The sequence below is a fragment of the Pungitius pungitius genome, chromosome 1 (genome assembly GCF_949316345.1).
Source record: "Pungitius pungitius chromosome 1, fPunPun2.1, whole genome shotgun sequence".
NCBI lineage: Eukaryota > Metazoa > Chordata > Actinopteri > Perciformes > Gasterosteidae > Pungitius > Pungitius pungitius.
The window spans coordinates 6152172-6166900 of NC_084900.1; positions in this window are offsets into that span (position 1 = coordinate 6152172).

A 14729-nucleotide genomic window follows, 5' to 3' on the forward strand; every position below is an offset into this window, starting at 1 on the left:
CTAATCCCATTCATTCAAGAGACTGGCGCTGTGGACATAAATTAACTGAGTTTTGATCCAAATCTGTTCTTCGCGTTGCGTTTGACACCGTGTTTGTCTCCAGGATAAAGAATTAGCTGGAAAAGAAAGTTGATGCAATGGAGATCTTACTTACTTACTTACTTGGACACTGGCTGCTTAGACGTCCTTGTGACAACAACAACAACAATGCCGCTAGTATTGATTAAGAACAATTTATGGCAAGTTTAGAAATGCTTTATATTGTAGGTTTGACTATCAATGCTTACGGTAACTTTGGGCGAGTTAAATCCAGAGGTAGGCCCCCGTCAAGAGAGAATACGACTACATTTTTGTGATTCAAGAGCTTCACGGCTTGAAAGCAAGCTCCGTCAGATGATTTTCTCCAGAGCGAAATGTGTGAAGAAAAAAAAAACATTCATTAAGAAAGATGTGATAACAAAACAAAGAGGGTTCTAACTTGTTTTAGGACAACAACTCACCGAAGTGTTGTGGAAAAAAAACAAAAAAAAAACATTCATTAAGAATTCAATTAAGAATTACGCCCACGTCAGATCCCTAAAATAAAGTTGGTTGTTTTCGCAGTTTATTTTGTAGGAACGGTGCACATTTATTTATTTACTTTCCCTGTAATTGTGCCAGAGTTAGCAACGAGGCTGCTTTTCATCTGCGGCGGAGAATTGCCACAATCACACAATGACCAGCCTTCTGATTTCCTTGTGTATGTGCGACGGCTGAAAAACATCCGGGGATTTTGAGAGATTACTCAGTTGTCATGGCTGCACGGCCTATGGGTCAATAGTGTAACCTAATTGGCCCAGATGCAGAGAAAGGAAAGACAATGAATGTGTTATTAGATGATGCTTATGGTGATTTCACTCCCATTTCCGTACCGTACAAGCCTTCCATAAAAACAACCCATCTCCCCCCCCCCGGGCTTTCACCCCAAGGGCCTGTAATAGAAAATAAAAGGGATCAACGTGAAGTCACGCTGGCTTTTGAATTTGACCTTCACAGTCTAATCTAATACCTGAAATGATACACCTAGCCGTCGTTTGGATACTTTGGTTTTCTGCCTCAACTGCCCGCAAAGAAAGTGTTGAAAGACACAACCACGTGCCAATGGGGGTAAAGATGCGGAGGTCCTTCTGGGACGTCGCAAGTCTCCAACGCGCATTCTGAGAATTGCCGCTTCATTACTATTTATCTAAAAAGAGACATAGAAGGAATTGAAATAATGGACAATATAAGTGCCGTTTTGTTTAGCCCCAAAAGGTCTCATCACCTACACTCGAGCTCTGAACCTTGACTATACAACAAAGCCTTTTTCTTTCATATTTGTGCTCTCTTTTCTTTTTTATCTCTTTTCTGTGTGTGCCAGCGTGATGCAGACCCGGCGGAGCACGCTGGGCAAATACGAAGGAAAAAAAAAAAAAAAAAAAATCCTGGACCAATATGAAAGGGCGGAGGAGGGAGGAGGAATGTCTGGGACCGCACTTGAAAAAGACTGAAAACCGCTGACGACTTCTCCCCCCTTTTTTGCCGCCTGTGATGAGCACCTCGCACGCTTCTAAATGGAGGCGGTTTAGGAGTCAACAGGGAGCCCAGAGGATCGCTGCTGCACTCGCTGCAGCAAAAGGATGCGCCGGAGAGCCGGGGGAATATGGACTAAGTGGGCTGTGAAGGGTTGGAACACTTTGAAGTGAATTTTTGACAAGTTGACACTTCTATTTACATATCTGGATGGCTGTGAATGTGTGAAAGACGGGAGTCGTTCAGAGCACTGCAGTTATTTTAAACTGGTAGTTGATCAAAGCTCGGGAAACTAAGTTGGTTTTCTGTTTATGAGTTAAGGGCTCAATTTTTAGGCCTCTTTTTTTTGACAATGAATACATCTATATCATTGACCTTGTTTGTATGCTACATGCCCCGGTAGTCAATATCAAACAGTATTACGCGTCATCTACAAAAGTGGAGAATTGAATACTCATTTGAAGAGCCATTTATTCATCTTTGGTAGATGGAGGAGGTCAAAACGCAGGTAATGTGTATTCAGCAGGGGGGGGCCCCGAAGGGAAAATCTCAAAAAACGAATGCTAATGTCCCTCCTCGCTGCTCAATGTGTAAACAAGCAACCGTTTGCCTGCAAATTTCCCCATCAACTCCATCAGGTGATTAGTGTCAGTGTCGGGTTTTTTTTTCCACAGCCTTTCCGAGTCACTCAATGGAAAGGAATGCCGTGTCCACCAGACTCCGAATGCAACAATTCAGACGGATTTCCGTCACGTCCATAACGCGGTTAAAGCAATGCATCCACGTATTATTGACAACACACCAAGAGCGAAAAAAAAACACGCTTGGCTGGCGGGTTGTCACAACGTTACAAGGCGGAAAGCAGATTATTTTTTTTTTCAAAGCTAAATGTCATTTTAGCATTTGACATTTCAAGGAAAAAAGCAACCACTTTAGACTCCAACTCATTTAGTGTTAAATAAGCTGCATGCGGTTGGTGCGTGCAGTTTTGCCTCAAACTGCCCCTGCAGCCAATGCTGTGATTGTGGGCCTACATTGGGGTAACATTTGGGCCCTTGACCCCCCCCCCCCCCCCCTCTGCTACAGTCATCAGAACTATGGCCTTATTCTGCCATACCCAGCTCCCACTTACTGGAAACATCTTAATTGATGGATGAGGCTTTTATGGGCAATGGCAGCGCTCGTTATGCCGTGATTTCCCCTCAAATGTATTCTGCCACTTGCTGGCTGGTGGAGGAAAGGCAATGCCACGTCGGGCAGGGGGTAAGAAGCGAAAAGGGTGGATGATTGATGGAGACTTGAAATGGAATGGGGGGACCGCTCTCATCACGCCTCTATAGGCACAGCGTCCGTAATTTCCACTGGCTGGAACCAGGATGGGTCTAATGAAAAAGAACTGTGCTCTTTTCCTCGTCGTTATAGGCTTTCTCTCTCTCTCTATGTGTCCCTGTCCTTCCTTGTTACATGCACCCAACCGCTCTCTCTGCAGACGATTTCTCTATTGACAAAGTGTACTAATGAAATGTCACCTCAGACTCCCGGTTTCGAGAGGATTGATGCGCCGCAACTTTACCTTTTATTTGAATTTTCCTTCCGTACAAGTTTCTCGCCCCTTCCTCCATCGATTGGTTTTCTCCCATCTATTTTGCAACACTGGAAATTAAATAATATTTTTCTTTCGCAAGCCCATTTGTATCCAGAGATGGGTACCGACATCGACCTGAAGAAACGGCCCAGGCGAGAAATGATCAGGCATGGTGGGAAAAAATATCCTAACCTGCTCAGAAAGGTATCGTTTCACTGGCTTATGACTTTTCATAGTGGTAGTACTTGCCACTGATCCGGTTTCTCTTTTCCACACATCCCTGCATCTTAGTTGTCCAACTGCCTGCATATCATAAGAGTTGTCAATATTATGGATTTGGAAATAAAATATGAGACGATAATGTTAAATAGAGCATGATGCTACGATGCCATCTGAACAGGGGGGGGGGGGGGGGGGGAATTGCTATCATATTCATAATAAACCCAATTTGAACACACAAACAAATATTTGTTGAAGTAACGTTAATTGTATTGGTGGCGGATCGAAAGTTTCAATTATTTCAAAGCTTCGTCGGACTGAGTCACGGGGCCACCCCGCCGCTCCCCGAGGCGGGGGGGTGAACGCTGACCCGCTGTGCGCGGCGCCTTAAGTGGACGGAAGGAATGGAAAGGCGGTAAATACCTACAGGACCGTTTAGCATGAACCGATTGCTTCAACATAATTAATGCTGTAAAGATGATTTGGTAATCATGGCTGCTGTGCAGAAGGGGGGGGGGGGCGCTTGTAAAGGCTGAAATGGGTGTGTGAACCTCGACCAAGCTGCCAATCACCCGCTCGTGTCTACAAAATAAATGCAAACAGCACTGAGCTTCTCGATTGTCTCTCCTCGTGAAGCGGTCACAAATGAGGGGGCGGTAGTTGGATTTGGTAATTACAACATTCCTATTAACAAAAATGAACTGACTTGAGACAATGGAGGACTGGCTTTTGTCACAGAGGTTCGGAAATAGTGGTTAGCTCGTATTTATCTCAAGATTTGAAATAGCTTCTGCTCATTGAGTCTAAATTTGAATTGCAGATGGGGGGTTTGGGGTTTTAAGAGATGGAACAATGTGTGGGTATTTAAAGCAAATCAGCTGGGAGGTAAATTGGATCACTCCCAGTTAATAATCTTCTATTGTGTTCCAGCGCTCACAATGAACCACTGACAGGGCGAGAGCATACATTTTCAATTATCAACACCAATGGTCCCCTTTCAATTAACCGCTCGTATTGCCGTAAAAACGCCTCGGTAACGACCCAGAGTTCACAGAGTGAACTTTGACCCCACAAGTAGTATTCAGGCTGCCAAATTCACCACCTCTTGTTGTGTGTCCACACCTGTTGCTCTCCGCTCTGCCCCGCTTTGAGCGTGTCACAACTTTCCAGCGCGTTGCACCTCCATCACACGTCAAAGCGGGTGATTCCGCCTTCTGACAGAACAATTCAGGGGAGGGGGGGGGGGGGGGGGGGGGGGGATGTACTAAAACGCGTCAGGTTCTCCTGCAGCTATTCAGAAAAGTAGGCAAATTAAATCTACCCGGGGCGTAAATTCTCCATCTTTTACACATAAGTGGATTCCAACAAACAGAGGAACGACTGCATGTTACCGTGGAGCTAAATATGATGGAGCCCTGGGTTCACTAGATCTCAGCGGGGGGGGGGGGGGTGGTTTAAAGATGTGCGACTTCACCACGTAATCTAGATTTACATGGACAGGTGGCTTCATTAGGCGGCGGTGTGAAACGCACAGCCGGCAGCCGCCGTCACGTCAGGGGAAAATGATGTTGTCAGAATGGACTGAGACGTCTACAGATCACCGGCGTGATGGAGGTGACTGCCGCCGTGACATTTCAGAGCACACACACTGGAAAAAACGGACACGGTTCGGTTAAAGTGAATTTCGTTTGCCGAGGTGGAGCACTGACGACTGGCTGAAAATGCCACTGGCACCAAAAATATAAATCTGTACGCTTGAATCTATAATTGCTCCCTTTGTGCTAATTCAAACCCATCTGTGTTTTCTAATTTGTTGCACCTCCATTTCCAACCTTGGAAAAAGTGCCAAAAACACTTATATATATATATAACATCAATATGCTTGATAGTTGGTTTCAGCTCCCTCCCCCTTTCGTATGTGTTGTTGTGTAATAATGACAATTTGTATTGCCGAGTGTCTTTGCCTCCTTTCTCGAAGCGGAGCTCACAGGCGCACCCTTGGGCTGGAGGAGCCTCCCTGGGGAGTGAGACACAGCGCCCCCCCCACCCCCCTCCCCCGTCCTAGCTCGCTTGGTCTGCTCCTCAGACGGGAAACGTACAAAAGGAACGATAAAAAATGAAATACAATAAAAAGAAGGGATTCTCTTTGCTGGGGTTTCATTTCCGGGAGGAGGGGAGATGGAGATGGAGGGGGAGGGGGGGAGGGGGTGCCCCTGAGTGACTTTTTGACAGGCGTTTGTTTTTTGAAGGAGCGCCGGGGTGATTTATTTATTTCTCCGACAGGCTGGTTATGCAAAAGCGCCTTTGCACTCTTTGCTCTCCGAGCGGAATGACTCCTTGAGCCCTCCGTGTCCTTCGATGTTTGAACGACACGGAAAGACGAAGTACACAAACCCCTCCACCTCCCTTCTTTGACTGCCGAGGGTGTCATCAACACGTGCCTACTTTCATAATGGCGATTTCAAAATGAACGGCATCAGTTGATTCAGGCTTCAAAGCCAATTTGCCGTGATGAATTGAAGAGGAAACCGAGTACAATGGAGTTGAGCTTGTTGATTAGAATTGATCACTGCATTAAGTGTCTTTACATTCATTGTGCAATGAAACGACTGGAGACCGCCGGTAAATTCTTTAAAATACAGTTTCAATCCTTTTTGTCACACACATACACAAAGTTGTTTTGGTTGTGAACATGATTTAAGGTACCTTTGACACAGGAGAACACAATGAGAAAGTAAGAGAAATCACTTTTTTTGAACTGCAATGATCATGTTTTTGAAAACCTAAATGCCTGAAGTGTAAATTGAAGCAGAACATATTGCAAAAAAAGAAATATGGGTTTTCCGTATTTGGCGATAATTACAACCATCTTTTCAATGACTTTCAGACTGATTTTGGATATGGACATAATATCGCCAATAGTATTAGTGAAGTTTCACCTTCATCTGAAACCAAAATGAACTGAATAATTACACCTGAAAAATAAAAGACTCTAAAGATGCATTCAAAAGTTGAATTTGAATGATTTATGTCAACGCCAACGAAGCTTCGGACAATCGAGTACAGCCCCAAAATAAATGACCCCTGGTGAAAGCCCTCCTGGAGGTCATCCCTTTCCCCCTCTTGTCTTGAACATATTCCACGTGACTGATGTCTTTCCAATAATTGAGGCAAGTCCCCAATGATTCAGATTCAACGACTTACTCAAAAGCCTCTTGTGTGCGCATTTTGTGAATCCTTTAACTGCGCGTGTTCAGCGTATTTTATGCTCAAAGTACGAACCTCTCTACGTACATACGACTGAACAATGACACAAAGTCCAACATGATTCGTAAAAAGCGGCTGAAGTCTGATTAAAGAATAAATCCCAGTGACGGCGACGGCTGTAAACTTTAATTTCCTGTCGAAGTACATTTTATACAGCTTATCCATGCCCCCCCCCCCTCTGAAATGTTTGTCTCCCCTACAAAGACATGGATTAAAGGAAAAGGTGGAAACTCACAAAGGAACATTGCAGATGAAAGCGATATGCTTTATATTAACGGTGGCGAGAAGCGTTGATATCGCGCCTGCTCTCTGTTATCAACACAACACGGTGTCGCACCCAAAAACCAACCGGGGAGAGAACCCTGGAGAAGCACGGCCGCGCGCGATAGCGCTGTGGTGAGGTGCCCTTTGCCTGCAGATAGGTCTTATAATGAGGTAAAAAAAAAAAAAAAAAAAAGGGGGCAAAAAACATTGGATAAATAATACATGGGTCATTTGTAAATCAATGGAGGGGCACCAGGCCAGTGAACAGGCCCGAGGATTTATTCTGATTACAGATCGGCAATAAAAGGCCATTTACAACCTGGGTGGGACGGGTCGTAATTAAAAAAAAAAAAACGCCGCCTTAAAACAAACGGCGGGAGGAGTTCTGCGGGAGCGTGTGTGCGCGAGCACCACTGCATGTTAATGGCAGCGCAGTAACTCACCTGCGGTTTGGTGGACGAGACCAAGAAAGCCAGTCCTCCAGGAACGCGCAGTGGCCATCCATCATATTAGAATATTTGGACCGCACTGCAGCATAACACCATCGGGCCTGCAATGGATTTGCTGCATGGTGAAGGGGAAATTAAAATGTTTGGCGTCAAACGCGCACAGCGATGGCTCTGTGATGCACCAACAATGGGTTAAAAAAAAACACACACACGCCTCAGGCTTTTAAAAAAAAAAAAAAATGTAAAAAAAAAAAAGTTGGTTGTCAAAGGCATAACAACTTTCATACCATTCGTGACTCTTTCCTTATTAACGGTATGTTATTCTTATTAACTTCCACTTCATCGTCGCCTACATTAGTGTCGATCTGATTTCATCCCCTCGAACAACATGATGGATTAAGTGCTGGTGGCTGCAGTCAGCCCCCTCTTTAATTGGTTTGTCTAAATGTTTTATGAAATCAAGATAAAATTCAATCAATCCCACACCCCCCCCCCCCCCCCCCCCCCCGAAAGTGCTGATTCAGCCTAAAACGGCCAAGGCACATTTTGATTGATGTCGGTCGTCAAGGGGGCCGCAAAGGTGATATGTGCCCGAGCTGCAGCAGCTCAAGGTTAAACAGCGCTCGCGGCGTGACAGGAAGGAGGGGAAGCGCCACCGCCCACGCGTGAGGAGAGGAGAGGAGAGGAGAGGAGAGGAGAGGCCTTTGGGTTCGACTCTGCTGTCGCTACGAAATGCGCAGCGCAGGGAAGTATGTGCAGTGCAGTGCAGACCAGATGAAAGATTTCACAATTCGTTGATTCGTTTCACCGACGTGGAATGGAAATCAATGATTATTGCTTTTTTTTTTTTTTTTTTAAACTGTGTTTTCTTTATTTTTCCTCTTGGTTAGGCAACGATTTGTGCAATGTTGTCTTTAGAACTGCTCATGTTGTAAATCATTCAGTTGTACTACTCATTTGGACGACAAAATGTCAGAAAAAGGCAAAATAAAAATGCTTTGGTGCAGTAGATGGATAGCTTTGCTTAAATGAAGAAAAAAAACGTATCCACGGCGACATGCTCATAATGACAACTCAAAAAAGATGATGTTTAGAAGGTTAAATGTTTCCCATCTTAGCATCCTAGACACGTGCTACGGTAATTCATTAATTGACGGGTACACAGCAGTAATGATTTTATGGCAATTCTTTATGGCAATAGTTAATAGTCAAGATTAGTTTCTGAACAACTAAAAATCCCACCAGCACTGACGCTCACCCTTGAGCTGCAGCAAATGGTGGTTTGCCCCGTTCCCCTCAAACACAGCACGAGAAATCTGGGTGACAAGGAGTGGGGGGGGGTGTTCATGTCTTTTGTACATGAAGCTCAAACGTAACATTTAACCCTGCTGTATTGGTGAGGGGGAGGACAAGCGCCGTCTCTGGAGGGCGGAGTCGCGCCAAAAACACAGCGAGACGGAATGAAAATGAAACCCAACCTAAACGAGCCACATGTTCCCTGCGTAGCTGTGGCCTCGTGTGGTGGGTTTTTTCCCCTAAAAATAACCTAAACGATAACGCCAACATTGTTACCGATTAATATTCTGTCAATCGACTGATCAATTAATTGACTAATCACTTCCGCTCCAATTAAGTTTAACACGGCAGAAATTGACAGCTTACTCTGCATTGAAGATACGCACTGAGAAATGTTTGTTTTCCGTGTGAAAGTGTAATTATCCTTTAATGGATTTTGTAATTGCAAATAAATTGCCTATTTGGAATGAGGGTTGATGTTTTTGTACGAATTAAATTGATTACGAATTAAAAGCTAATTGGGCATTTATCAGGAAATGATTCTGTATCGGAAGCAAGCAAAAACAACCATTGGGGTTTTTCCCCCCCCACACGTTTGCAAATGTCGCCGAGGCTGAGGCTGCGATTCGCCGAACCACTCGGCATAGATGTTGCTCCACACTTTGTCATATACCATTTGGGGTGTCAGCTGAAAGGCAAAGCCATTTCCTGCTTGCCCATTTGTATGGCCGCCTCCAAGTTATCTGTCAGGCCTGGCAAGCGCCCCTATTATTTTCCGCCATTTGACTGTCCCCCCTCTGCCACAGTGCAACACTTGTGTCGTGCCATGTGATCAATCCGATTCTTTTGACATCTGGCGAACAGTATCTAGTGATCTGTAATGGCGGTAATGTTTCCTGTCAGAAAGTAGTGCGGGGGGGGGGGGGATTGGATGTGGCAGAGGGAGAGAGAAAAGCGAAGAGTAAGAGACTGTGCGAGAGGAGAGAGGAGATAACAGCGGGAGAGAGAGTGTGCGGGCAACCTTTATGGCAAATATCACAGTGCAGAGTCAGAACCGCAGCGGGTTTATTGCTGCGGCCTCGCCCCATTCTCACTACCTCTGAGGAGACGCCGGCCTTTACTCCATTGTGTGTTCACCGGGGCGTGCCTGTCACTCACGGAGCCGCGAAGCGCCTCGTTAGCCCGGTGCTGTTTTCAACGTCGCAGAAAAACAGCGGCTTTAAATTACTGGGAAAAGGCTTTCGTCAATGTTCAAAAAGTGTCTACTTGCTTGACCAGAATTGCGGAAAAAGGGGAAAATCCGGTGCCTGATGACATATTGATTTCCTTCCTTAAACGTTTTGCCTGGTAGCATAGCTTGATCTTGTGTAATGCTAAATGCGGTAGCCTCACCACGTGCAGTGTAGTGCTACAGAATTGGTTCCTTGTCTTAGCGCCTTCAGCTACCTTCGTCGGTAATACCGCGCTCGCATTGGAAATTCAGTGTTCAGTCAATTCAACACCCGTCACAAAGGCAAAAATTGGAGGAGAAATGAATCTGCGGCAAGCAAGCAAATGTGAAAAAAAGAAAAAAAAAAACTCACACTCCTTATAATGGAAAACTACTTCGGGAAGAAAACAAACCTCTCTGTGTGCTTGCAAGTCACTGACTGTGCATCACTAGCCGCCATAACGATGTTTTGTGTTGCGCTAGGAACAATCTGCAAGACTGCGTGACACTGAACCACCTGGTGGAAACTCTAATCTGTCTTTTAATGACTTCTGCAGACATTATATCCTCTGGAGAAATAATGAGAAATATCATCAAGACGGAGCAGAACAAACAACTTCGGAAATCCGACTTTGCATCCTGTGAGCTGCGGTAAACGAAATATTTGTATTTCACAATCGTGGGGGCAAAAAAAAAAGATATGCGAAAGCTGTCTCTTCAACTTGAAATTTTAAACTTGGAAACAGTTTTCCAAAGAGTTGATGATGGTGTAGAATATCATCCAATGCCAATAGATATAATTTATTCAGTCATATTTGTTATGATGTTATAATGTGAAATATTACTCCCAACCACTAGGTGGAGGCACCTCTGGTTGGTGCATAAACGGAGCGTCTAGGATCGGGTGCGAAAAAGACAGAAATACTACGAGAATGCTATTACATGTGGAAATAAAAGTACTTGTAGAACAAGTGAGTTGTGGCTCGAGTCAGTAACATTACAATATTGAGAGACAATACGTGCAACATTAAACTGTCATTAATCGTGTTTAGCACCCTGGAAATGATGCGTGTTCCAGGTTTGTAATTATGTTTACTACAGTGCATCTTTCTCATCGGCCCTAAATAATTCAATCTGAAGGAACTCTGCATTCTGAAAATTAAGAGATCAACATTGCAGCAGAAGAGCAGCGGTAATTCGGACTACATTCAATTTAATGTAGACGAATAACGAAGGCGAAAGTAATCGGAAACAGACTAGGAAATTAAATCAGCCATTTCCCAACCGGTGCACATTTGAATTCAGTAGTCACTCAAAAGTGGGGCAATGTATTAAGAGTACACACACACACACACACACACACACACACACACACACACGAAACTAAAGCAACAGTAATCCAACTTCTAACTATAAAAGAAAAACCCAGAGATTCTAAATGTTTTTCAAAGTGTATTTTATGTCAAGAGACCCTCCCTCCCTCCCTCTCCCTCTTTTCCACTGTGACAGACCATAAACAGTGTATCCAAATTGGATCCGGGAGATGCGACCGTAGTCTGCATCTGCTCTCCGAGACATTGAGGCGGCTGATTGTTCGAAAGAGGCACTGGAAATTGTGCTGTCATGGTAGAAAATGCTGAGGGATTAATATGGGTGAATTTCACTAGGCATCATCTCGCTTGCATTTACCAAGCAACAAGGGGCCGGGGAAATAAAGGAGGAAAGAAGGAGAAGACACCGCTCAACCTCGAGTCGGGACTGTGACATTTATGTCGACGACCGTGCGAGTGTGGGTTCGGTTCAGAGGGTCATGGGCACATGGATGCGAGCCATTACGCTGTGGAGAGGATGCGTTGTGGGGACGAGGTGTAATTTGCGCAGCTGTGGGACATTAAGTCCTCGTAAACAAATTGGCTTCGGGGGAGAGGAACGCCTCCTGGATGCCCTCGATGCAAGGTGATGCATCTGGAAATTCTACCCGTGGATGTGTGTCTGGGGCAAGATGTTTGATTTAGACACGTGTAGGCCGTAGAGGACAATTACGAATTTTGCTTATTTAACCCATGCATTGTTAATTGTGCCTCACTCTGGATTCAGATTGCTCTCACTTTACAAGGGACAAAACAGTTATTCAACATGGCGAAATCTTATCTCATTGATACCAGCCTCAGAATGAACTGGGGTATTTTTTTTTCCTCCTTTCACCGTGTTAAAGGTGTATTAAACTCCTGCTGCTCCAACTGCTGTGTATCCTACTAAAGCCACACGAAGAGCGTTGTCGCCAGATCAACTGATGTCAAGAGTGGAAACATCCATTTGTTATGGATATTCATAGCCCCTTGAGGATGAGACATACACTGATACACACACAGTAGAAGAAGCCAAGGTAAAACAAATGTGACAAGCAAGAAACTAGCAAGCACATCCAGAATCAGGCTTTTTAAAATGATGTATAGATAGAGGTAGAGGCAGGCTGTCATTCAAGCTCCTATAGCCCCATTGTTTGGCCAACTATTAGTCTTTAGCCAATATGATGACAGTGTAAATGGCAAAATCATTAGTCTCTAATATGTCCGCTATTTATAAAAGATGGGGTTTAAGGAACACGGCAATCTATAAAAGGTAGCAAAGTGTTTGCAGTGCTGTTCCTAGTCCCTTTTTGACTGCAAAATGTGATCTTCTTAAGGTAAAAATGAAGAGGAATACATTACTACATGATTAATCTCTCTAATGAAGTGTGGAATGGAGCCTCCTTTTTATCAATGGACCTTCAAACTCTGCAAGAAATGATTAATCAATGTGTGCTGCTGAAAGAAAGAAAACCTTCTTTTTCCGAGCTTTGAATAATTATGTGGAATTCCAGATTATCTTTTTTTTTTTTTAGCGTTTTTCTTCTTTTTTGTCACTTGACACACATCAAAAGCAACTGAGAATCACAAGAGTCTATGACGTCGCATCTCAAAAGAAATACAAAAAGAAAAAAAGTTGATGCTGCCTGAATCAAATGGGCCATTTAAATGAATAAAAGACACACCATTCATTCATCACATTAGATGTGGAAATAGTCACTCGCAGGATGTGATTGGTTATGCATTCTAGCCAATGGTGCAACCTCAGTGTCAATAAAACAAAGCATTTCCTCAGAAGGATAAAAGATCTTTCCTCCACGAGCTCTTATCCAACCGCTCCCGACCCGTTTGCGAATTGGCGTGAAATGCAAATTAGGAATTTTACTTTCAAAGTGGCGCGGAGCGTCGATGGGAGGCAAACGGCTCCTATAAAACTTTTATTCCAACCTGCCGGCGGTAATCCCTTTCCCGTTTCTCCTTTGAGCGCTTTTCGGGTGCAGTTAAAAGAGGAACAATCGATAATGAACTGAATGTGGCCACATTAGAACCCCATCTGGGATATGAACGCACCCTCTACCCCACCCCACCCATAAATCTATAACATCGGGGGGGTGAAACGCAGTGACAGAGCTAATGAGAGAATGTGCTCTCAGCACAGAGCTTCCTTTCTTTCTTTTTAATTTTTTTTTTTTTTTTTTAAACTGAAGACAATACAGCACTCCGGGGCCTTTAGGAATTCACTGGTATCCATCCACTGAGCTCACCATTATTCCTCCATCAACGTCGTTCAGAGGTGTCATCTTAACGAGGACTTGAAATCGAACGGTTCTTTTAACGCCCCCCCCCCCTCCCCTCCCCATCTCACTTCACCTCTTGTTGTGTTCTTCTCTATTAATAAGTGTTTCTCTATTGCTTTGCCTCGCTATTGTTGAACGTGGTCATGGGATCAGTATTCCCTCACTGGTTATTACACAGGGTTATAGTGTACCTCAGTTAATTAAAAGTAATTAAATAGTTTTATATTCCTGCTTGCGCGGACGGGGACGGCCATATAAATACGGTAATAACAGGGCAGACTTTCTGCCGCGAAGGTCAAGCGTGTCACAGACTTGTCTATGCCTCTTAAATATTTAATTACTTCAAAATGAAAAACAGTTTATCCAATTTAAACATACCTGCAGGTCATTCAGAAGGACCTTCGGATGTTGTGTTTACAATATAAGCAGGGTTGAGTTTTTACTATTTCTTTTGGCATGTTTAGATTATTGTGTTTATTTGCTCTCCTCTGTAATCCGCGCATTGGAGACGATATTCATCATAGGTTTAGATCTCATGTGAAAGCTATCAGGTTGTGTTCTGAATCAGCTTTGATTGAGAAAACAAGGCACAAGGTAAAATTATTTAATGGATTAGGAGGTATATCAGTCTGTAAGGCAATCATCAGTTCCATTCATAGAATACTTTTTTGAATAAAATTTCAGAAAAAGGTATAAGTCTGCAGACAAAGTGTTGGCTCAAAGACAATTAAATTAACAAAGACATTTGGAAAAATGTTAATTTTAGATGATGGTTGCTGGATAAGATAATTGTTTTTTAGAAATATAAACCTCTTGGGGGAAACAAATGTCAGGAAATGATCAAATTCATTAGGATTCATCCTGTGAGGGTTTGTAAATGTCATGGGCATACCGTCCAGTAGTCTCTGAAATATTTCAGTCCCAACCAACACGGTGTCAAATCGCCGCCACCACCAATAGAGCCAATATCTACCGCAAAGGAAAGGGGTTGGAAATGGATCAATACGCCAATATGGAAAAAGCGATCCATCTTACTTTTTTTTTTTTTTTTATCAGCCGTCTCCCCACGCGTTGCCCTCATCGTATCATACCACTCTCAAAAGTCCAAATAGTCCAGACTGGTGTGAATGACTGTTATTAAAGACATCGGACCAAAGGGCCTCTGAACTCATCTTCAAACAGATTTGTGCGCATGTTTGAACCCTGTTGAATCAAAGTAGCAAGGAAAAAGCACAACGTAGG